We start from the raw sequence: 22775 nt of genomic DNA, 5'->3' as shown, positions 1-22775 counted from the left end.
AGCCTCTTGGAGGGAAAATGCAAGGGGGTCTCGCGCTGTCGGAGGGGGAGAATGTTCCTGTGTACTCTGTGAATCAAAGGTGTGGAACCAGACGTCTGACTTGTCATCTCACTCTGCCTTCTACGAACCTGGACCCTCCTATTAAGCTTAGCGCTTACACCAAGCACGTCAGATTTATCGCATAATTCATAACTGAATAAATTCTATACCCTTCTCCAGAAATTTTCTTAAAAAACTGATGCATTTGATGGACAAAAGTCTGTTAAATTGATGAGGAATGACCCAAATTTATAAGGTGGAGTAGATTTACAATGAATCTATATTTGTCTGAAACCCCAGGGAAAATTATGAGAACACTAAATTTCCAATCATTTATCTGTGTATTCAATTAAAATTGAGTATGGGGATTAGTTCAAACAATGGCCACCAAAATCCAATGGCGGCGCGGCAAAAATACAAACAAACAATCAATAGCAACATATTTGTTTATGCAAGAGGAAGTAAATTGGAAAAGAAGATAAAGGAATTAGAACGAAAAACTGATAAAGATAAGGTAGGAAATTTAGAGAGTAATTTTTGATAAGTCGATTTCTTTACGTCTTCTTTCCACATAAAAAACATTTGTTTACATCAAAGCGTATTCAAATGAAAAGCGGCGAAATACAAGGTAGGAAATTACTTATTGTTTTTGGTATATTACATCGAAAGTATGGTTGTCATTAATTTCATAGTTAACAAGTGCACATTATACCATTTTTTAAAGATGATTCGAGCTGTTGACAGTAGTTCGTGTCTTGTTGGCGATACACGATTGTAGTAGAAAAACTTTTAAACAAGACTTCCATGAAATTTAGGTGGGTAAAAATGATTTTATTTTCATTGTTTGTTATGGCGATCACTTTTTATTTTTGTTTACGTTCTTTTTTCCGTTAACGCCCTTTTTAATGTGCAATGTTATCCGTAAGATGGTGCATCAAAGGCAGTGAATAATACAATATGGATACAATACAATATTCGGGGGGTGGGTTCTGGGGGGCAGAAACCCCCAGCGAGCAAAAGCGAGTCATGGTATAAAGATAGGATTGCCAGAGAATGAACCGCCGCTAATCAAATATACCCATTGTGGCCGCTGCCATGGTTATACTAGATCAGCAAAAACAAAGAAATTCTGCGAATGAGTGCATTTGCCGTTAAATTGATTCGCTTCGCTTACAAAGTTATAGTGAAATTTGGAGGCTCTCTTTTGAAGGATCGTACTTAACGTAAAATGTACAACACTCGTGAGTAGAGCAATGCGGAACCTATTACGTAAGTGGAACAATTGTTCCACTTACGTAATAGGTTCGAAAGTTCAAAATTAAAATTCACTAACTCTTGGTTAACTATGTGGTATTCCATTATTTCCTGGATATAGACAGTTACTTATACCACTTATTTTCAAACAAAGAAGAAAAAAGAAGTTCAAAATTAAAACAAGCTCGAAAGTTAACTTTCGAGCTTGATTTAATTTTGACAACGATGACTTGTAATTTAATGCTCATGGTTAATTTTATGCATGGGTTTAGACAATATTCAGAATTTAAAATCTTAAATGATTTTTAAAGCGAAATAAACAATGTTTTATGACATAAAACTGAACGAAGTCTAAAAATAATCGTTAGAAATTAGAAAGGAACAAAAATATAGAGAGAGGAAATTTTTACTGCTCATCGGAATGCTTGAAATCGCGCGAAAAAGGTGGTATATTTATTTAGTGCATGGCTAGCTGCACAATCCGATTACCTTAGAGATTATTTACGGGTGCAGTATGAAAATAAATTGATATCAAAATATTGGGATTTCTATGTATTATCAACTCTTAAATGGTTTCTGTAGTGGATTGTGTATAATTAGAATATTTTTATGTGAATGTTTTCGGCTGTGAAAAATAAGTATTTCTATCGCGCTCAGAATAAGAAATAAGTAAAATTGGTGCTTCTCTGATTGAATGCTAAACTAATCATCTGAAGTTATTTAAATCTTAATTAAGGTGGACGAGGTGTTTTTTGAACATATTTAGAAGAGGCATGTTATAGAGTTAGTAAAAATCTCTATGATTCGAGGGTATATCCAGGGGAGGAGAGCTGTCCTCATAGAAGTGAAAATATATTTAGTTCTCACAAAAATTTTGAACAAATTTTCTTTTGAAGATAAATGATATTAGTTTAAGGCATGGAACTAAAATAAATATCATTGTTTTTCAAGCAAATGATTTGAAAAACTAATAAATATCAGTCATTAATTTTCTTAAAATTGTGGTTTCATTAACCTTTTATAGTAACTTGAGCTACCACGGCTTCCCCCCTCCCTAGTTTTGGTCCTGGGTACGCCCTTGGTGGCACTAATCTCAATTTCTCATATATGTTGAAAGGAAATCAGAGAAATACGTGTAAGTAGGGCGAACTTTTAGCCGCCAAATTTGCACCATACATTATATAGTGCAAGGACAAGTTTTAGAATAAATGTATTTGTTATTTCAAGGTAAATTTATTATCCTAAATCCGCAATAAATACGGTACGCTGTACATTTACGTTATTGAAGTGCACAGGAAAAGAATCAGAGGGTATAATATTCATTAGGAGATGGTTTTCACCATTCTGCAGAACATATAATTAAGGCGTGAAAAGCATTAGGAATTTATCCTTAGGAGTAATGTTAGAGAACCGGAGGTTACTAACGTTCGCCTGTCGAGAACAAGAAATCTTTCCACCTAGGTCGCACGTTAGTTACAGCTGTCGGTGACATTTAAAGAGAAACAAATCCAAACGAAAAATCAACTGGCCGGTAACATACTTCCAAAAAAGCTTAACAACAGCGAGCAGTAGGCACAAACCAACATACGAAAACGACGACCCTTACAATTGAAAAATATAAAAACGCGGCCGGTATGTTGCAGTTGCGGGCGAGGTCTGAATGCTGGTTGAAACATAATGGAGAGCCTGACGAAAAGAATTGCTCGTGGGAGTATTAGAGATCCGAATCACTTGAGACTATTTAATAATGGTCTAGAAGCAGCAGAGGAGCCGTGACCCGCTCCCCAAGAGTTAATGACGTCATGAACTTAATAGCGAAATGGGTAAGCCAGTCGATTTTTCACCAAGGATAGCTCGAAAAATAGGCTACGAATCGAAAAAGTAAAAAAAAAATATAGGTCTCTTTAACTTCCAAGCTTTATCACAATAGATTCCATTGCCCTCTTTAAACAATTCCACCATTTTAAGGATTAAAAAGGAAGTAAAATTCGGTTTCTCTTCTCATCAGGACCATAGAAAGTAAAACTGAGTAGAATCAGCTTCTCTGTGTTTTGTTTTAATTCTTGTATACTTCAACTAACTTTTACATACTTTGTATAACTTAACTTAAAATTTTCAACGTTCGGCTGAATATTCTTAATGCCTTTTCAGAGACTTTTTTTCTACCCAGCACTTATTATTAGCTGCGCAATGAAGTCAAACATTTTCAAGAAAAAATTTCAACCGAGCATTTGGAAATAGTTTGGTGATATTTTTTAGAAATCTTTTGATCATATTTGTTATGTATGTTCTGCCGAGGCCGAGATGAATTTGGCTCTGTAGCTGGTCTTGCTCCAGGGTTATCACAGGGTGGAGACCCTTCGGGCGGAGGATTTTGTATGGCCACCCACTCATCAGGCCAACCCAGCCAGGTGGTGTTTTCAGGCGAATGAGGATAGTCCTCAGTTGCAGCTTGAACCTTGGGAAAATCAGAACAAGGATTAGTATTTACAATAATATTGGGATTTTTATTACCAATCCATCTGCGACGGAGTTGGTTGACATTCCTGCGCTCAACATGACCAGAGTTTGATATAATTTTATGTTGGCGCTAATAAGTTAACCACGTGTTTCATAAATTCTTACCACGGACTGTCTGTCTACGAACTTTAAACAAAATTGCTCATATTATTGCGTATTTGTGTATAAAAAGTGTTTTAGCAGTGATTATTGTTGTGATTTTATTGCCTGTTTGTGCTAAACCTTGTATTGACGAACTCTTGGCCACGTGGTGTGAACTGTATACCGTGAAGTAATCGCCTAAGTGTTTAAAGTGAAAAATATTTGTGTGTGCGGGCTGATAGTTCCATGATTTACTTGAATTAATTATTAAAGTGTGTTTAAAATCATTTCCTGGCCCAATAGTGGGTCATACGTTCTTGATTCTTGTGGATGCAATGTCCAAATGGGTGGAGGTAGCTTCCACTCGGGGTTCCCTGTCATCTAAAACCACAATAGCAAATTTGCGCAGCTGGTTTGCCACTCATGGCTTACCAGATGAAATTGTCACGGATAATGGACCTGCTTTCAGGTCTGAGGAGATGTCTGATTTTGTTCATAAGAATGGCATTTCGCATTATAAAACTCCCCCTTATAACCCTGCCTCTAATGGGTTGGCCGAAAGGATGGTGCAGACTGTCAAAAGATTGCTGCTTAAATTGCCCGCCCATGAATGGGAAAAGGAATTAGCTAACATCCTCCTCACGTTAAGAACCACTCCTAATTCCACAGGGTCAGCTCCCTCAGAGCTGTTGATGGGGAGAAGGTTGAAAACTGTTTTGGATAACCTACATCCAGCTCATGTAAATTTGAATGAGCAAAAGAGGAACTCCATCTTGCTGGGGAGAAGGGATGCGTCTGCAAATTACTTCACTGTTGGGGACACAGTTTTTTACAGGAATTATGGACGGGGAGGGCCATGGTTGAAGGGTGTAATTTCTGAAGTTGAGGGTCCTCATAATTTTAAAATTATATCAAACTCTGGTCATGTTGAGCGCAGGAATGTCAACCAACTCCGTCGCAGATGGATTGGTAATAAAAATCCCAATATTATTGTAAATACTAATCCTTGTTCTGATTTTCCCAAGGTTCAAGCTGCAACTGAGGACTATCCTCATTCGCCTGAAAACACCACCTGGCTGGGTTGGCCTGATGAGTGGGTGGCCATACAAAATCCTCCGCCCGAAGGGTCTCCACCCTGTGATAACCCTGGAGCAAGACCAGCTACAGAGCCAAATTCATCTCGGCCTCGAAATCCTCTCAGAGACATATAAAATGGATACGTGGAATTTTAACAAACAAATTTTTACTTATGGAGAAAATTCAATGTGTTAGAAAGTAAAAATGAGTAGAATCAGCTTCTCTGTGGTTTTTAACTCTTATATTCTTTAACTAACTAACTTTTACATACTTTGCATAACTTAACTTAAAATTTTCAACGTTCGGCCGAATATTCTTAATGCCTTATCAGAGACATTTTCTCTGCCCAGCACTTATTATCTGCAAAATGAAGTCAAACATTTTCAAGAAAAAATTTCAACCGAGCATTTGGAAATAGTTTGGTTAGCCTGGAGCAGTTTTAGTATATTTTTCTGCAAATTTGATAAATTAACAAATTTTCAGAGGTCCAAAATCCTCTCAGAGACATATAAAAATGGATATCTGGATTTTTAACTAACAAATTTTCACTTATGGAGAAAATGCAATGTGTTCCAACTTGTGATTTGCAAGTAGTAGCCCTCATGATAAGGTAATCAGAGAATATCAGCCTCTCCCTCATAGCAGATCTCCTTCAAATGTATAGGTGCAATCATGCATCTGTGGATAAGACAGAGGGTTTGGATTGAGAGAGCAAGAACTGAGAGAATACTGAAAACAGCACTAAAGTGAAGAGTGCCTAGTAGGCGGGAAGATGGGAATGAGAGAAAAGGATTTGTAGATAGATTGTGGTTTTACTATGTCCGGAAGTGTGGGTGGCCCCGCAAGGGGCAGGGGTTTGTACACCATCTGCATCCCCCTTACGTATCCGCCTGTGGAGGGAGAAGATTAGCATTGGCAAAGAAGATGTTCATGAACAGGAAAATGAAAGGATCCTTATGTTAGATTTAGGAAAAAACGACATGGAAAGAGTCTCATCAGTAGTGTAACCTTTTACAGTGAGGTTAAGTGGGAGGGACAGGAAAAGATAAGAATAGTTAAAAATATAATCGTGGAGGAAGCTGGTGTAGTGGTGTAGAGGAAGAGGAATGATGAGGTACTAGACATGGTGGGTGAGATGATAAAGCTGCTAAATGAGATGTGGAGGAGACAGAGGGTTTGAATGAGGCATTATTAGCAAATGTTCAATGCAAGCCTGCTAAAAACTGGTAAAGTACCTTAATAACCATAACTCCCCTTGGGAAATATAGAAATTTATTTCTGTGATAATCAGGCCAAATGACTAACACTCAACCCTTACTGGACCTTTACGTATTAGCAATTCCAAAATTTACTTGGTCCCAATGCAGGTTGTAACTTTGGTGATAAGAAGCGATTGGGATTGTCAGAATCAAGTAGCTATACTTGTTCATTAATAGCACTAATGTATGACTCCAATATTTTTATTTGTTGAATCGCTAGTTTGGGGTTGTTTAGAAAAAAGGAGTATTGTTGAGGGCAGTTCTTTGTATTGACTAAAAATATATAGTAGTTTGAAATATGGTTGCATCTGATCTGAACAAACTTCCTAACAACTTTAATGCTGCATGACTTAAAATATGCGCAATTTCCTGGCATCAACAAAATTTAATATATTCTCTTCTTCTTTTGCACAGTTTGTTGCTGCCAAAGACAACAGGAGAAGGAGGATGAGATAGAGGGGGGGGGAGGAAGGGCAGGAGTTGGAGGGAGGGGAGGAAGAGGAGGGTTTGGAGGGGTTGCTCAGTCAACATTCCATTGCGTGGAATAACACCCGTGGGTCTCGCATCCGCACACCCCCCCTCATCCTCCATCCACCAATTCTAATACTTGTACGCATTGTAGAGGAACGTGATGATGAGGGGGCGGGTGGGGATGCAGGAGCAGAAGACCCAAGCGGTGCCAGGTTGATGAGGGCCATAGGGAGCCTTTGAGCCAGAGCAGCCAGCCATTCCAGGCTGGCTTTTCCAAAGGTAATTGGTTAGTTCCATTAATCTAGACCCTTTCATGCCAATATATTGTTGGCTTCATCTGACGAGCATTTTCATATGCAAAACCTTAAGGCCACATATAGCCATCATGGACTTATTAAGCCGTATAAGCAAATGCCCTCTATAATCAACATCAATTTCCTAGCATCCACAAAATTTAATATATTCTCTTCTATTTTGGACAGGCTGCTGCTGTTGCAGACAAGAGGAGGAAGAGGAGGGTTTGGAGGGGTTGCTGGAAAGACACAGCATTGCGTGGAATAAGGCGCGGGGGGCACACATTCGCACACCTGCCCTCATCCTCCATCCTCTATTAAAGAGACTTCCGCCTATTGCAGAGGAGCGTGAGGATGAGGGAGCAGGTGTGGATGCAGAAGAAGGAGAGCACAGTGGTGCCAGGTGGATGAGGGACGTAGGGAGGTCCTTCGAGCCAGACCAGCCAGACATTCCTGGCTGGTTATTCGAAAGGTAATTGGTTATTTCCATTAATCTAGAGTCTTACTTAATCCTTTCATGCCGAATATGAATTGACTTTAGCCGATGAGCATTTCCACACACAAAAACTTAAGGACATCTATAGCTGTCATGAACTTATTAGCACAAAAAAAATTAATGTCCTCTATCACCACCGTGGGAGAATGAAATTGACCACTGAAGTAGCAATTGTAGGAGGTTTTTAATCCCTGCCTCAGACCAACTTTGTGAGACCTTTGTGCTACTCCTCGGAAATTGGCCCGATCTTCATAATCATTTATGATCCTCCTCGCAGTTAGAATGTATGGTGAACTGGCTCAACTCTCAATGATTTTCACAAAGAAAAAAATTTTGCATTCCCAATTTGTTATAATTTGAAATGAATTCTATGTTGTTCTGTGCATTAGCAATTTTTAAGTGGATTTATTGTGTTATTATTCTAGTGTGAAAGTCTTAGTACCTGGTGTGTTCACATCTGATGAAAAATACATGATACTCTCCCCTTAAATTTGTTACTATCAATGCTGAAAATCCATTAAAAATTCAGTAATGCCGAATAATATTAGTTATTTTTATGTTGGCAAAAATAATTGAAAATCATAAAAAGAAATCATTTTATAAAAACACCTGTAATGTAATGATTTGACCATGAACTCATGCTAAGAAAGGGTTTTAGGGTCGAGTCCAGTGGCTGGGGTAATGGTCCGGCACCTGGTTGTGTTTGGTCCCAAATCGAGGGGACAAGAAAACTTGTGCAACTCTTCCCAAAAAAAGGGTTCCTAGGAGGAAGGTGAAATATTCTCATGCTCATCATTCCCAAAGTGTTTACGCAAAAATCTTCTTATCCCAGGTACCTGCTGGAAAGGGTAAAAATATTTAAGAGCTTATGCGAAATATCCCGAAACTCTACAGTTTTCATTAGGATTAAAAAATGAATTTCTAGCATATTTATAATAAGGATTTCCTTTGCATACAAGTTGACTCCATTTTTCCAGTATAAGCAACCTGCACATTAGGCAAGCACTCACATAGAAAATTAATGGCCTTATGCCCATTTGAGTTATCTCAACCACTTTTTTTGTTGGAAGAAGTAAGCAGAGTACACAGTCAAATGGCAGAAGTGAATCCTTACTTTTGGGATACAACCATGCCATACAACCATACACAATTTGTGGCACATCTTTGCTTTAAAATATGTGTCAATCAATCTTACATGATGTGACTGATGTTGGTTCTTTGCGTGGCAGTCTGCATTGGAAGCACACTCATCTGTGAACAGTAATATTTTCATATCAGAAACAGGTTCACCCTCCCTTTGGCAGTACCAGGCACTGAGGGCAGACCCCCATCCACGACAACCCCTCCGTAGACCAACAGCCAGGACATCCAGCACCTCTACTCGACTTCCTCCTCCTCAAGCAGCAGGTTAGTTGAAATCAAAGAGAGAAATTCTGTATCCTATGAGTGTCAAGCATTGGAAGAAAGTGTAAACAGAGTCAGTGGCAGGGTCAGGGGGGGGGGGTCTGGACCAGTATATGAAAATAATTTCATATTAAAATATTAGGAGATCTATATATTAATATCTCTTATATGGTTTCTGCAGTGGTTTTTTTTATTTATTTTTCAATGGCAGCAGCCAATTCACAGATAATATACAGTGGTATATGTAAACATAAGCTGGTATAAAGATAGTAAAATAACAAATGGGAGTGTGACAATGAATTAGATTAGAATAAGTAAAGTGAACAAGAGAAAGACGACTTAACAAGGAACCAGGACAAGAGAGGCCTGCCTTCGGATTTTATGGATGCTGTGGCCGGCGTTCGAATCATACCGCGCCACTGCCGGAAGGCAGCACCTCTTCCAGGGGAGGGAGACTGGCGGAAGGCCCTTGGCGCCGGCAGGGTAACTTGACCCTGGGGTTTTGGCACCCTAGCATATAGAGAGTAGTGTCCCTGGCAGTTTAAGGAGAGAGGACTGACTGGAGAGACATACGTGCGTGCCGGCTGAGCGTCAGTGCATTATATACTAGATGTGTTACAGTGCATTGTAAACTTATTTTTGTTCTTTTGGAGCCAAGAAACTCCCATTACATCAATTGGTGTTCGGAGTCTGATTCCGTCTGAATCGCCCGTACTTCGGACCTCTAAAGATGCTAATAAAAAAGAGGTCGCATTTGAACGCAACTTGATTTCCAAGGCCGGCAAATCTTACAAGAGGACTGTTGAAGTCGAAATTGGTTACAAGGTATCTGCGGCTTAAAATGTCTTGGGATCTTGTAGTAGTTGGGATTCTGAAGTCAATTTCAGCTAGGAGATGCAAACATTTTACGTAGCCATTAGTAACTTTAACTAGCAGGACTACATCGGCTACATCACGCTGCAGGGCAAGGGGTGGAAGATTGAGATCCCTGGATAGGTCTGTGATAGATTGCGTATAATTTGGAAATATTTACGTGAACGCTTTCGGCTGTGAAAAATAAGTATTTCTATCGCATGTAGAATAAGAAAAAGTAAAATGAGTGCTTATCTGAATGCTTAACTATTCATCTGAAGTTATTTGAAACTTAATTAAGGTGGATGAGGTGTTTTTGAACATATTCAGAAGAGGCATGTTATAGAGTTAATGAAAATCTCTGGGATTCGTGGGCAGACCCAGGGGAGGAGAGGGGGAGAGCTGCCTTCATAGAAGCGAAAATATATTTAGTTCTCACAAAAATTTTGAACAAATTTTCTCTTGAAGATAAATGGTATTAGTCTACGGCATGGAACTGAAATAAAAATCATTGTTTTTGAAGCGAATGATTTGAAAAACTAGTAAATATCAGTCATTAATTTTCTTAAAATTTTGGTTCCATTAACCATTATGCAGTAACTTGAACATACTATGGGTTCCCCCATCCCTGGTTTTGGTCCTGGGCACGCCCTTGCTGGGACTAATCTTAATTTTTCATATATGTTGAAAGGAAATCAGAGAAATACATATAAGTAGGGTGAACTTTTAGCTGCTAAATTGGAGCCATACATTATATAGTGCAATGACAAGTTTTAGAATAAATGTACATATTATTTTAAGATAAATTTACTATCCTAAATCCGCGATAAATACGGCGCGCCATGCATTTACTTTATTTAAGTGCACAGGAAAAGTTTCAGAGGGTATAACATTCATTAAGAGATGATTTTCACCGTTCTTCAGAACATAATTCAGGTGTGAAAAGCATTGGGAATTTATCCGGAGGAGCAATGTTTTAGAACCGTAGGTTACTTGCGTTTGCCTGTCAAGACCAAGAAATCTTTCCACCTGTCGGTGACAGTTAAAGAGAAACAAAACCAAATTGAAAAATGAACTCGGCAACATACTTCCAAAAAAAGCCTAAAAAACAATGAGCAGTAGGTACAAACAAAAATACGAAAACGACGACCTTTGCACTTGAAAAATAGAAAAACACGGCCCGTATTCTGCGGTTATGGGCGAGGTCTGAACGCTGGTTGAAACGTAATAGAGAACCGGACGAAAAGAATCGTTCATAGGAGTACTAAAGATCTGAATCACGTGACACGGATGATGAAGGTCTAGAAGTAGCACAGGAGCCGTGACCCGCTGGGCAAGAGTTAATGACGTCATGAACTTAATATCAAAATGGGTAAGACCTTCAATATTTCACCAAGGATAGCTTGAGAAATAGGTTACAATTTGAAAACAAGTAAAAAACTATGGGTCTCTTTTACTTTCAAGCTTTATCACAATCGATTTCATTGGCCTCTCAAAAAATTCCACCATTTTCAGGATAAAAAGGAAGTAAAATTCGGTTTCTCCTTTCATCAAGACCATAGAAAATAAAAAATGAGTAGAATCAGCTTCTCTGTGGTTTTTAACTCTTATATTCTTTAACTAACTAACTTTTTCATACTTTGCATAATTTAACTTAAATTTTTCAACGTTCGGCCAAATATTCTTAATGCCTTTTCAGAGACTTTTTCTCTGCCCAGCACTTATTAGCTGCGCAATGAAGTCAAACATTTTCAAGAAAAAATTTCAACCGAGTATTTGGAAATAGTTTGGTTAGCCTGGAGCAGATTTAGGATATTTTTCTGCAAATTTGATAAATGAACAAATTTTCAGAGGTCCAGATTCCTCTCAGAGACATATAAAAATGGATATCATTGCTGAAAATACATTAAAAATTCATTAATGCAGAAAAATTTTAGTTATTTTTATGGAGGCAACAATAATTGAGAATCATAAAAAAAATCATTTTATAAAAATACCTGTAATGCAATGATTTGACCATGAACTCATGCTAAGAAAGGGTTTGAGGGTCGAGTCCAGTGGCTGGGGTAATGGTCCGGCACCTGGTTGTGTTTGGTCCCAAATCGAGGGGACGAGAAAACTTGTGCAACTCCTCCCTAAAAAAGAGTTCCTAGGAGGAAGGTGAAATATTCTCATGCTCATCATTCCCAAAGTGTTTACGCAAAATCATCTTCTTATCCCAGGTACCTGCTGGAAAGGGTAAAAATATTTAAGAGCTTATGCGAAATATCCCGAAACTCTACAGTTTTCATTAGGATTAAAAAATGGAATTTCTAGCATATTTATAATAAGGATTTCCTTTGCATACAAGTTGAATCCATTTTTCCAGTATAAGCAACCTGCACATTAGGCAAGAACTCCCATAGAAAATTAATGGCCTTATGCCCAGTTGAGTTATCTCAACCACTAGTTTTATTAGAAGAAGTAGGCATAAGTACACCATCAAATGGCAGAAGTGAATCCTTACTATTGGGATACAACCATGCCATACAACCAGTGGCGCCGACTCCATGGGGCCTGAGGGGGCCCGACCCCCCTAAAAAATTCGTTATGTTTGTGAGGAAAAAATGTGTAAGGCTTGTCGATTTTCTCCGGAGTGTCCAGATATTGAAATTCAAGTGATCAGGGTTCCAATTTTGATTATATGACTCTTCTAAAATGCTTAAAAAACTTAAAATTCACCGGGGCAAGGTTTTTGTTTTTTGCCCCCCCAATATTTTTTGTAAGTCGGCACCCCTGCATACAACTGTACAGAATTTATGGCACATCTTTGCTTTAAAATACGTGTCAATCAATCTTACATGATGTGACTGATGTTGGTTCTTTGCTTGGAAGTGTGAATTAGAAGCACACTCATCTCTAAACAGTAATATTTTCATATCAGAAACAGGTTCACCCTCCCTATGGCGGTACCAGGCACCGAGGGCATACCCTCCTCCACCACTACCACTCCATAGACCAACAGCCAGGACATTCAGCACCTCTTCTACGACTTCCTCTTCCTCAAGCAGCAGGTTAGTTGAAATCAAAGGGAAAAATTCTATATTCTATGAGTTTCAAGCATTGAAAGAAAGTATATTGGTAGTCAGTGGCGTAGCCGGGAGGTGGGTCTGGACCAGTATATGAAAATAAGTTGATATTAAAATATTGGGAGATCTATACATATATTATCAACTCTTATATGGTTTCTGGAGTATTTTTATTTATTTTTCAATGGGTTTTATTTATTTATTTTTTAATGGGAGCAGCCAATTCACAGATAATATACAGTGGTATATGTAAACATAAGCTGGTATAAAGATAGTGAAATAACAAAGGGGAGTGTGACAACGAATAAGGTCAGACTAAGTAAAGTGAACGAGAGAAAGACGACTTATCACGGAACCAGGACAAGAGAGGCCTGCCTTCGGATTTTATGGAGGCTGTCAAAAAAGAGGTCGCCTTCGAACGCAACTTGATTTCCAAGGCGGGCAAATCTCGCAAGAGGACTGTTGAAGTCGAAATTGGTTACATGGTATCTGCGTCTCAAAATGTTGCAGGATCTTGTAGTATTTGGGATTCTGAAGTCAATTTCATCCAGGAGATGCAAATTTTTACGTAACCAATAATAACTTTAACTAGCAGGATTACATCGGCTACATCACGCTTCAGGGTAAGGGGTAGAAGATTGAGATCCCTGGATATGTCGTTGATAGATTGCTTATAAATTGGAAATTTTTACGTGAATGTTTTTGGCTCAGAAAAATAAGCATTTTTATTGCATGCAGAATAAGAAAAAGTAAAATGAGTGCTTATCTGAATGAATGCTAAACTAATCATCTGAAGTTATTTAAAACTTAATTAAGGTGGATGAGGTGTTTTGGAACATATTCAGAAGAGGCATGTTAATGAGTGAATAAAAATCTCTTGGATTCGTGGGTATACCCAGCGGGGGTGGGGGTTTTAGATAAGAGTCTACTGTCTCTTTGAGTGAGCTGAGTGTCATTTGTGACGTCAGTGGTAGTAGACAACATGTCTAAGTGTCGATCTGTAAGGAGATGGGCTCCTCGGAGACCAGTGGAGAAAATCATCAAGGATTGTACTGTTTTGAAGGCTAATGATGCTGGAGCTGTTAATGTATGGGTTGCTGATACTATTGGAACTCTTTTTGGATTTAAGTTTACCTTTGCTGTTGGTAATGATCATAATGTCCAAGGTTCATATTGGCTTACTATTTGTTTCGCAAGGATACCTAATAATGTTACCATGAATATTGGTGGCTTGGAGAGCTTTCCTCCATCTTATGTTTTGTGTTATAAAACGATAGAAATAAATAATTTCCAATCTTATCAAAAGGAACATTGTACTACTGTTTCTTCGAAAGCGAAAAGATATTTAATATATATGAAATTTTTTAACAAATTTTCTTTTGAAGATAAATGATATTAGTATAAGGCATGGAACTCAATAAAAATAATTGTTTTTTCAAGCAAATTATTTAAAAAAACTAATAAAAATCTGTTATTAATTTTCTTAAAATTTTTGTTCCATTAACCTTATAAAGTAACTTGAACATGCTATGAGTCCCTGGTTTTGGTCCTGCATATGCCCTTGCTGGGATCTTAATTTTTCATATGTGTTGAAAGGAAATCAGAGAAATATGTAAAAGTAGGGTGAACTTTTCGCCGCCAAATCGGAGCCATACATTATATAGTGCAGGGAAAACGGGAATGAGAGAAAAGGATTTGTAGATAGATTGTGGTTTTACAATGCCCGTAAGTGCGGGCAGCCCCGAGAGGGGGGGGGGGTGGGGAGTGTACACCCTCTGCATCCCCCATATGTATCCTCCGCCTATGGGAGGAGGAGAATAGCATTGGCAAAGAAGATGTTCATGAAGAGGAAAATGAAAGGATCCTTGTGTTAGATTCCAAAGAAAAGGCGGGTAAAGTCTCATCAATAGTGTAACCTTTTTCAGTGAGGTTAAGTTTGAGGGACAGGAAAATAAAAGAATGGTTCAAAATGTATTCGTGGAGGAAGTTGGTGTAGTGGACAGAGAGGAAGTGGAATGATGAGGTACAAGACATGGTGGGTGAGAAGACAAAGCTGCTAATTGAGATGTGGAGGAGACAGAGGGTTTGAATAGAGCTAAAATTAGCAAATGTTCAATGCAAGCCTGCTAAAAACTGTTAAAATACCTTAATAACAAAAACTGCCCTTGGGAAATATAGAAATTTATTTCTGTTATGCTCAGGCCAAACGACTAACTCTCAACCATTAATTGACTATTATGCATTAGCAATTGCAAAAATTTACTTTGTCCCAATGCAGGTTGTAACCTTGGTGATGATAAGCGATTGGGATTGTCAGAATTAAGTAGCTATACTTGAGCATTAATAACACTAATGTATGACTCCAATATTTTTATATTTTGAATTGTTATGGGGTTGTTTAGAAAAAAGGAGGATTGTTGAGGACAGTTCTTTGTTTTTACTAAAAAACGTAATGGTTTGAAATATGGTGCATTAGATCTGAACAAACTTTCTAACAATTTTAATGCTGCATGATTTACAATCAGGACAATTTCCTGGCATCTACAAAATTTAATATATTCTCTTCTATTTTGGACAGGCTGCTGCTGTTGCAGACAAGAGGAGGAAGAGGAGGGTTTGGAGGGGTTGCTGGAAAGACACAGCATTGCGTGGAATAAGGCGCGGGGGGCACACATTCGCACACCTGCCCTCATCCTCCACACTCTATTTCAAAGACTTCCGCCTATTGCAGAGGAGCGTGAGGATGAGGGAGCAGGTGTGGATGCAGAAGAAGGAGAGCACAGTGGTGCCAGGTGGATGAGGGACGTAGGGAGGTCCTTCGAGCCAGACCAGCCAGACATTCCTGGCTGGTTATTCGAAAGGTAATTGGTTATTTCCATTAATCTAGAGTCTTACTTAATCCTTTCATGCCGAATATGAATTGACTTTAGCCGATGAGCATTTCCACACACAAAAACTTAAGGACATCTATAGCTGTCATGAACTTATTAGCACAAAAAAAATTAATGTCCTCTATCACCACCGTGGGAGAATGAAATTGACCACTGAAGTAGCAATTGTAGGAGGTTTTTAATCCCTGCCTCAGACCAACTTTGTGAGACCTTTGTGCTACTCCTCGGAAATTGGCCCGATCTTCATAATCATTTATGATCCTCCTCGCAGTTAGAATGTATGGTGAACTGGCTCAACTCTCAATGATTTTCACAAAGAAAAAAATTTTGCATTCCCAATTTGTTATAATTTGAAATGAATTCTATGTTGTTCTGTGCATTAGCAATTTTTAAGTGGATTTATTGTGTTATTATTCTAGTGTGAAAGTCTTAGTACCTGGTGTGTTCACATCTGATGAAAAATACATGATACTCTCCCCGTAAAGTTGTTACTATCAACGCTGAAATCCATTAAAAATTCATTAATGCAGAAAAATTTTAGTTATTTTTATGTTGGCAAAAATAATTGAAAATCATAAAAAGAAATCATTTTATAAAAACACCTGTAATGTAATGATTTGACCATGAACTCATGCTAAGAAAGGGTTTTAGGGTCGAGTCCAGTGGCTGGGGTAATGGTCCGGCACCTGGTTGTGTTTGGTCCCAAATCGAGGGGACAAGAAAACTTGTGCAACTCTTCCCAAAAAAAGGGTTCCTAGGAGGAAGGTGAAATATTCTCATGCTCATCATTCCCAAAGTGTTTACGCAAAATCATCTTCTTATCCCAGGTACCTGCTGGAAAGGGTAAAAATATTTAAGAGCTTATGCGAAATATCCCGAAACTCTACAGTTTTCATTAGGATTAAAAAATGGAATTTCTAGCATATTTATAATAAGGATTTCCTTTGCATACAAGTTGACTCCATTTTTCCAGTATAAGCAACCTGCACATTAGGCAAGCACTCACATAGAAAATTAATGGCCTTATGCCCATTTGAGTTATCTCAACCACTTTTTTTGTTGGAAGAAGTAAGCAGAGTACACAGTCAAATGGCAGAAGTGAATCCTTACTTTTGGGATACAACCATGCCATACAACCATACACAATTTGTGGCACATCTTTGCTTTAAAATATGTGTCAATCAATCTTACATGATGTGACTGATGTTGGTTCTTTGCGTGGCAGTCTGCATTGGAAGCACACTCATCTGTGAACAGTAATATTTTCATATCAGAAACAGGTTCACCCTCCCTATGGCGGTACCAGGCACCGAGGGCATACCCTCCTCCACCACTACCACTCCATAGACCAACAGCCAGGACATTCAGCACCTCTTCTACGACTTCCTCTTCCTCAAGCAGCAGGTTAGTTGAAATCAAAGGGAGAAATTCTATATTCTATGAGTTTCAAGCATTGAAAGAAAGTATATTGGTAGTCAGTGGCGTAGCCAGGGGTGAATTGGGTGGTCCGGACCCCCCGCCCCTCCCCCCCCCCAAAATATAAAAACACAATTATTGTCCTTCATAAAAGAAAACAAAATATTAAAAAATCAGGAATTAACAAAACGTTTCTTTAACAAATTAGGTTTTTTTCGATTATGAAAAGTGTTAAAATTAGTTTAAAACTCATTTCTTAGTGTCCAGTTTTTTTTTAATTTTCCCCCCTGGTTTTGGACCCCCCCCACCGAACAAAATTCCTGGTATACCTGCTACTAAGCACTTGATAATGATGCCTCAGCGTCGAAACGCATCGTACGAATAAATTTTTCTGTGCAAAGTTACCAAGGTTGTACATTTTCATTTCGATTAAAAACATAATACAACTATGTATTACTGTAGAAAATATCCTCTTTATTTTGATGTGAAAGTTATGAATAATAAATTAAATGATCGAGGCTCCGTAATACACAAAATAAAACGATCATAATGATAATCGTATTAAAAATCTTGTTTGTGTTTAAGTGTCTGGGGTGGTTGTAGTACCCCCATCCCAGCAGTCAAGATTTTAATTGGATATGGTGAAGGTGAGAGGATGAAAAACAATGGATGAAATGGGAAATAATAAAAAAGATGGAGAATAGAAGGAATTGGAAGGTCATTGAGAGAGAGCAGGGAAAAAAGATACGTGGGTATATCAATAATCAATTACAATTATAAACTAAGAGGGCATCGGAGGAATGATGGAAAAGATTCGTGAATACGTCTGAAACGTGAATCCGTTGAGATAGCGAAAAGGCCAAACAACTTCAATAGGGAGGATGGATATAACCTCAGCCGCATATGGAGAGGGTTCCTGGCCCAATATAATGACCAACGGCTATCGCCTTCCGTGAAAATTCAAAATCGGGTCAACAATGGGTTAACGAAACCTTTATAAGCTAGGGACGAGAACGGTTTCCCTCCCTGTATGAGGAGTGACACATTGAGTATGAAAATGCTAACCTACGCAGCGATTCCCAAAAACAAACACTATCATTGAGAAGGATTCTGTTGAACTTGGATCATATACATAGACATTGAGAGAGCATTTCACGATACGATGACTGGGAAATAGGTTGGATTTGACAAGCTTGCAGGTCATCAAGTGTAAGCTTCTGAAGAATTAGGGTGGTGGTAGAATGTTTTTTAAACTAGTACTCTGAATCTATGAGGATGGGTCTTGGCCAGGGGATTTTGACAAGACAATTGTATTTCAAATGGTAATAATGGAAGATGGTGTAAAATGTAAAAGATAATATTTATTTGCCTAATACTATATGAGACAAAAGTTGCATAGAGGGTTCAAAATAGATGGTTGCAGTTGAGCGAAGAGAAGCAATCATGTTACCATACGTTAAGTTTTGGGAAAACAAAGTCAATCAGTGAGGCAGTGGTAGTTATGAGAACAATTTTTATGAGACACCTAAAATATAATGGGTTCACATGATCCTTGTCCATTGGATCCATTGCTTGTGATGAATGTTCCAGGCAAAGTATATCCTAATAAATTTTGTTTAAAATTGGAGTTAAATTGTTTACACCCAGTTATCTATCAAATTTTCACAACTAACTCTTCGCTGTTATACGGAAGACTTCATAATTATTCCAAAATTTTCACTAAAATTTTGTTGAGGAAAACATTTTAATTCAAGATATTTTTGAAAAATGCTGTTATTTGTCACAAATATATCACAATCAATGGCCACCTACAGAAAATGAAATAATTTTTAAATTTTTAACAATGATTGCATAGAAATTTTGTTGCACGGAGTTTTCGCTGAAGTTACACAAAAAAATGGCTTAAGTAAACTAAAGCATAACACTCATTGCTCACTTCCTTTTTAGCAGCAGCTCATAATGGAATCTGAAGTGCCTATACATGTTCCGGCTGGATCATACTCAAGAGGATTTTTTTAAAGGAGGTAATATTCTTTATAGTGCAGGGTCAGGGGCGGATCAAGGATTTTTTCTGGGGGGAACACAAGGCAAACAATCGTCACATACTTGAGATTAAAAACAAGACAAAAATTATTGTACAAAATATTCTCCTTATTTTATCATGAAAGTTAATATGAAATTAAATGATTGAGGCTCCGTAATATACAAAAACAAAACAAATGTATTAGTAACTGTTTACAAAATTTTGTCTAATTTTTAAGCGTCTGGGGGAGGGAGAGGTGCACCTGTATTCCTCCCCTAAATCTGCTTATATACAGGGTGATATATTTTATATGGATGAACAGCAAAAAAAAAGGCATTGGCCTTTGGTGAAATTATGATGCCAAATATCCTATTGGACACATGATACTTTTCCATTATTTCCTTGGGAATTGAATTTCTATCTGACTATATAATTATTTCAAATTTATTACTAAAATCTTTTGAGAAAAATTTTTAATTCCAGATAGATTTTTTTATCAAAATTCTGTTATTTGTCACAAATATATCGCAATCCATGGCCATCTACAGAAAATGCAAAAAAAAATTTCAGTTTTTAACACTAGAAGGACGGCTAGGGGTCATTTGACCCCTAAAATGTATTTTTGAATAAAACACCTAATTTTCAACCAATATTCAGTTTAATCGTAATAATTGTTGAATCAGTCCATTAAAAACACTATGTAACATTATTAAATATTATTTCCATCGTCAAAAGTTAATATCAATTATTTCAAAGAATCATGAATTAAACCGTAGGTAGTAGTCGATTGCAAATCAAATAATGAAAATACATACACTACATACAAAAGTTGTGTTACATGTTTAAACAATAGGGGTACTGGGTTTACAAAATTTGCATTAAAAATTTTAAAACTTATTACTTTGTTGTAAATCTCAGATACTTAGTATTTTTTCAGCGCTGTTTCCAATAAATATTTTTTTGCGCTGAATGCGTTCATTGGACGATTTATTCATCTACATCTAAATCTACACACTAACCCGCAAGCCGCTTAAAAGCGTTTGGCAGGGGGTGTTAGGACACCAGCCATTTGCACATGAAAAGGAATTTGGAAAATGGAAAGGAAATTGGTGCAATGATTCAATTTGATGGTATTTGGCACCTTTTTCTTTTTGTGCCCGTGGAGATATGGTTGGTTGTTGGATTTGGAGGCGTGTAAATAAATTGATACATGCTATACATCATATCTACTCCCGCTTGGTTTTTATTGTGAAATAGGATGGTCTCTGGTATTCTTTTATTCGTTTCGGAAATGGTGTCGTCTGAGATCATGCTGCTGAGTGAGAGTACATTATTGTTCTAGTTTGCCTGATTCTACGTAAGAGTATGGCCTAAGGTATTTTTGAACGCTCGCGTTGAATGGATTACATGGCTATTTTAGGGGTCATGGATATTTGTGCGTCACGCCTGTTTTTTTCAGATCGTCCATGCAAGAGAAGTTTTCCATTTTTTTATGACTTCCTGCCAGCTGGATGGATGGAAAATAATTGTTACAAGTTACATTTATTCCTGACTTCTTGTATGTTACGGTCACTTTAGTAACTATTTATTTCCCCAACGCTTGATTTGATGGCCAATCATCATCTTTTCCACAATATGGAAATTCGTTTAGGCTGTATTTTCATTTCACGTCTGTCAAAACCCAGTACTGTATTCCAAATTTGTCAGGTTTATTTGGAATTTACCTCATAAAAGGACAGCTGCATTTTGTTGGATAGAGCTGTGCATTTACTGTTGCGCCAAAGTCGCCATCGGATTCACTATCTTGGACTTTGTCGCTTCCATCACACGCAGATGTTGATGGATTGGTCAGAATTTCCTTGAACTGATGTTTACGATTCACTTCCAGACTGATCTTCAATATTCCCTACAGCTATTTGAATCGCGACGATTCTCTTCTTTTGATATATTTCTCGACTTCTTACTTTCTTCCTCAACTCGCTACTGATATGCATGCAAAAAAATCCACAAACAAAAGCGCATTATGGTAGAATATTCGCTAGTTGCATTGGAGGTATAGAAAGCTGGAGAGCATTAGAAATTCGTACAAAAGGACAAAATTTTCAGAAATAACGCTAATTGCCGTTCGAAAGGCAGGGACTCAACTGCCAACCGTATCCTGATTCGTATACCCCAGGAACTTGCAGTAATGCTTCTTCTCCGACCTACGTGCGGATTCCAAGGGTAGGATTTACAGTGGAATTTTACAGTCCATCCAATTCCTCCGCTCTCTCAAAAAGAGACAGGATTTTTCCCCAGGACGCAGCGTGCAGTCAACCCGCCCCAAACCCCGACGGGGTCAGGCGGCACTAATGCTGGACACACGGCAAAGGGGCTAGATCAAGTGACAGTGCCGTCAGGCCATAAAAATTAAAGTTATTCGTAAACCTGATGAGTCGATATTGAAAATAATGTCTCTAAGAGCTCTGAATCTTGGACGACGGAAAACAATTCTTGGGATACGTGACGATTTTCCGGTGTGGGTAATACAATAACCATTGAACAATAAATAAAACAAAATTAAAATATCAAAATTACATGAATTTACGCAAATGAAGGATTGAAAAGTTTTAATTTCCTTTTGCTGCCCAAAAAATATCGAAATATTGTGCACAACAAGTCGCTATGCCTAGGTTTTCAAATACAGATAGGAGCCCTTGGGACGAAACTGGCATTGAACCGGGTACTTCCAGATACAAAATGAAGCAAATCATCTACCACACTAGCGTCTTGCGGATTATATGATATACATGGCACTAAAGTGCCCACGGGCAAGAAAATAGCGCGAAAACCAGTTGTGGGTCAAATGACCCCTAGCCGTCCTTCTAGGTATAACACGTCATAAAAATTTAAAACAAAACATTATTGTTGAATTTTCACTAATTTATCAAAATATAGACCAAAATGAACTAAGTCAGAAAGTTTCAAAATTTAAAAAAATATTTTAATAAGAGAAAAATAAATTTGAATTCTGAAAATGGGTCAAATGACCCCTGCCGTCCTTCTAGTGTTAAAATGATTATATAGAAACTGGATTTTTGGCTAGCTTACGCAAAGAAATGGCATTCAGTTAACTAAAAAATAAGACTTATGACTCATTTCCTTTTTTGTAGCAGCTCCATGGACTCTGAAGTGTATATGCATCTTCCGGCTGGATCATACCCAAGAGGATTTTTTTAAATCAGATAATATTCTCTATTGTCCAGGGTGATATAATTCATATGGATGAGCAGTCAAAATAGGCACTGGCTTCAGCATTTGGCTATACTTAGCCCAAAAATATTTTATCTTCTTATCTATTCAATTCTCATCCAAACCACTGATGATGCCATTTCAAATCTATGAATTTTTAACCCAAAACAGACCACTCAATAAAACAAAAATAACATTGGTTATTTTCTTTATTTTTGATGTAACTTCTTGATGTTATTTTCTTTTTTTAGTGGTATATGATCTGTAAGAGAGTGATAGGAATAGATCAGGTAAGCGATAGGATTGCCACAGTAGAAATTGAGGTGTGCCCCACCAACTTTGTGAGGTTTCAAGTTTACATGCCCACTATAAATCATATGGAGGAAGTAGTAGGCGTGGT

At 37.8% G+C, this 22775-nt stretch overlaps 1 long non-coding RNA gene across 3 annotated transcripts; it reads left to right on the top strand.

Annotated features, from left to right (window-relative positions):
- Nucleotides 1-709: 709 nt before the first annotated feature.
- Nucleotides 710-22574, top strand: LOC124160146. Of its 3 annotated transcripts, none has more exons than XR_006865091.1 (9): nucleotides 710-854; nucleotides 6645-6980; nucleotides 7184-7466; nucleotides 8769-8897; nucleotides 12670-12799; nucleotides 15393-15675; nucleotides 16980-17109; nucleotides 19072-19145; nucleotides 22297-22574. It is a non-coding gene; the product is annotated as an uncharacterized LOC124160146 (long non-coding RNA). The 3 variants fall into 3 exon arrangements; XR_006865089.1 differs by having other exon boundaries at nucleotides 19069-19145; XR_006865090.1 differs by lacking the exon at nucleotides 8769-8897 and having other exon boundaries at nucleotides 19069-19145.
- Nucleotides 22575-22775: the final 201 nt, after the last annotated feature.

The sequence above is a fragment of the Ischnura elegans genome, chromosome 6 (genome assembly GCF_921293095.1).
Source record: "Ischnura elegans chromosome 6, ioIscEleg1.1, whole genome shotgun sequence".
Lineage (NCBI taxonomy): Eukaryota > Metazoa > Arthropoda > Insecta > Odonata > Coenagrionidae > Ischnura > Ischnura elegans.
The sequence above is the reverse complement of the archived record's forward strand: the minus strand, read 5'-3'. Positions and strand labels throughout refer to the sequence as shown.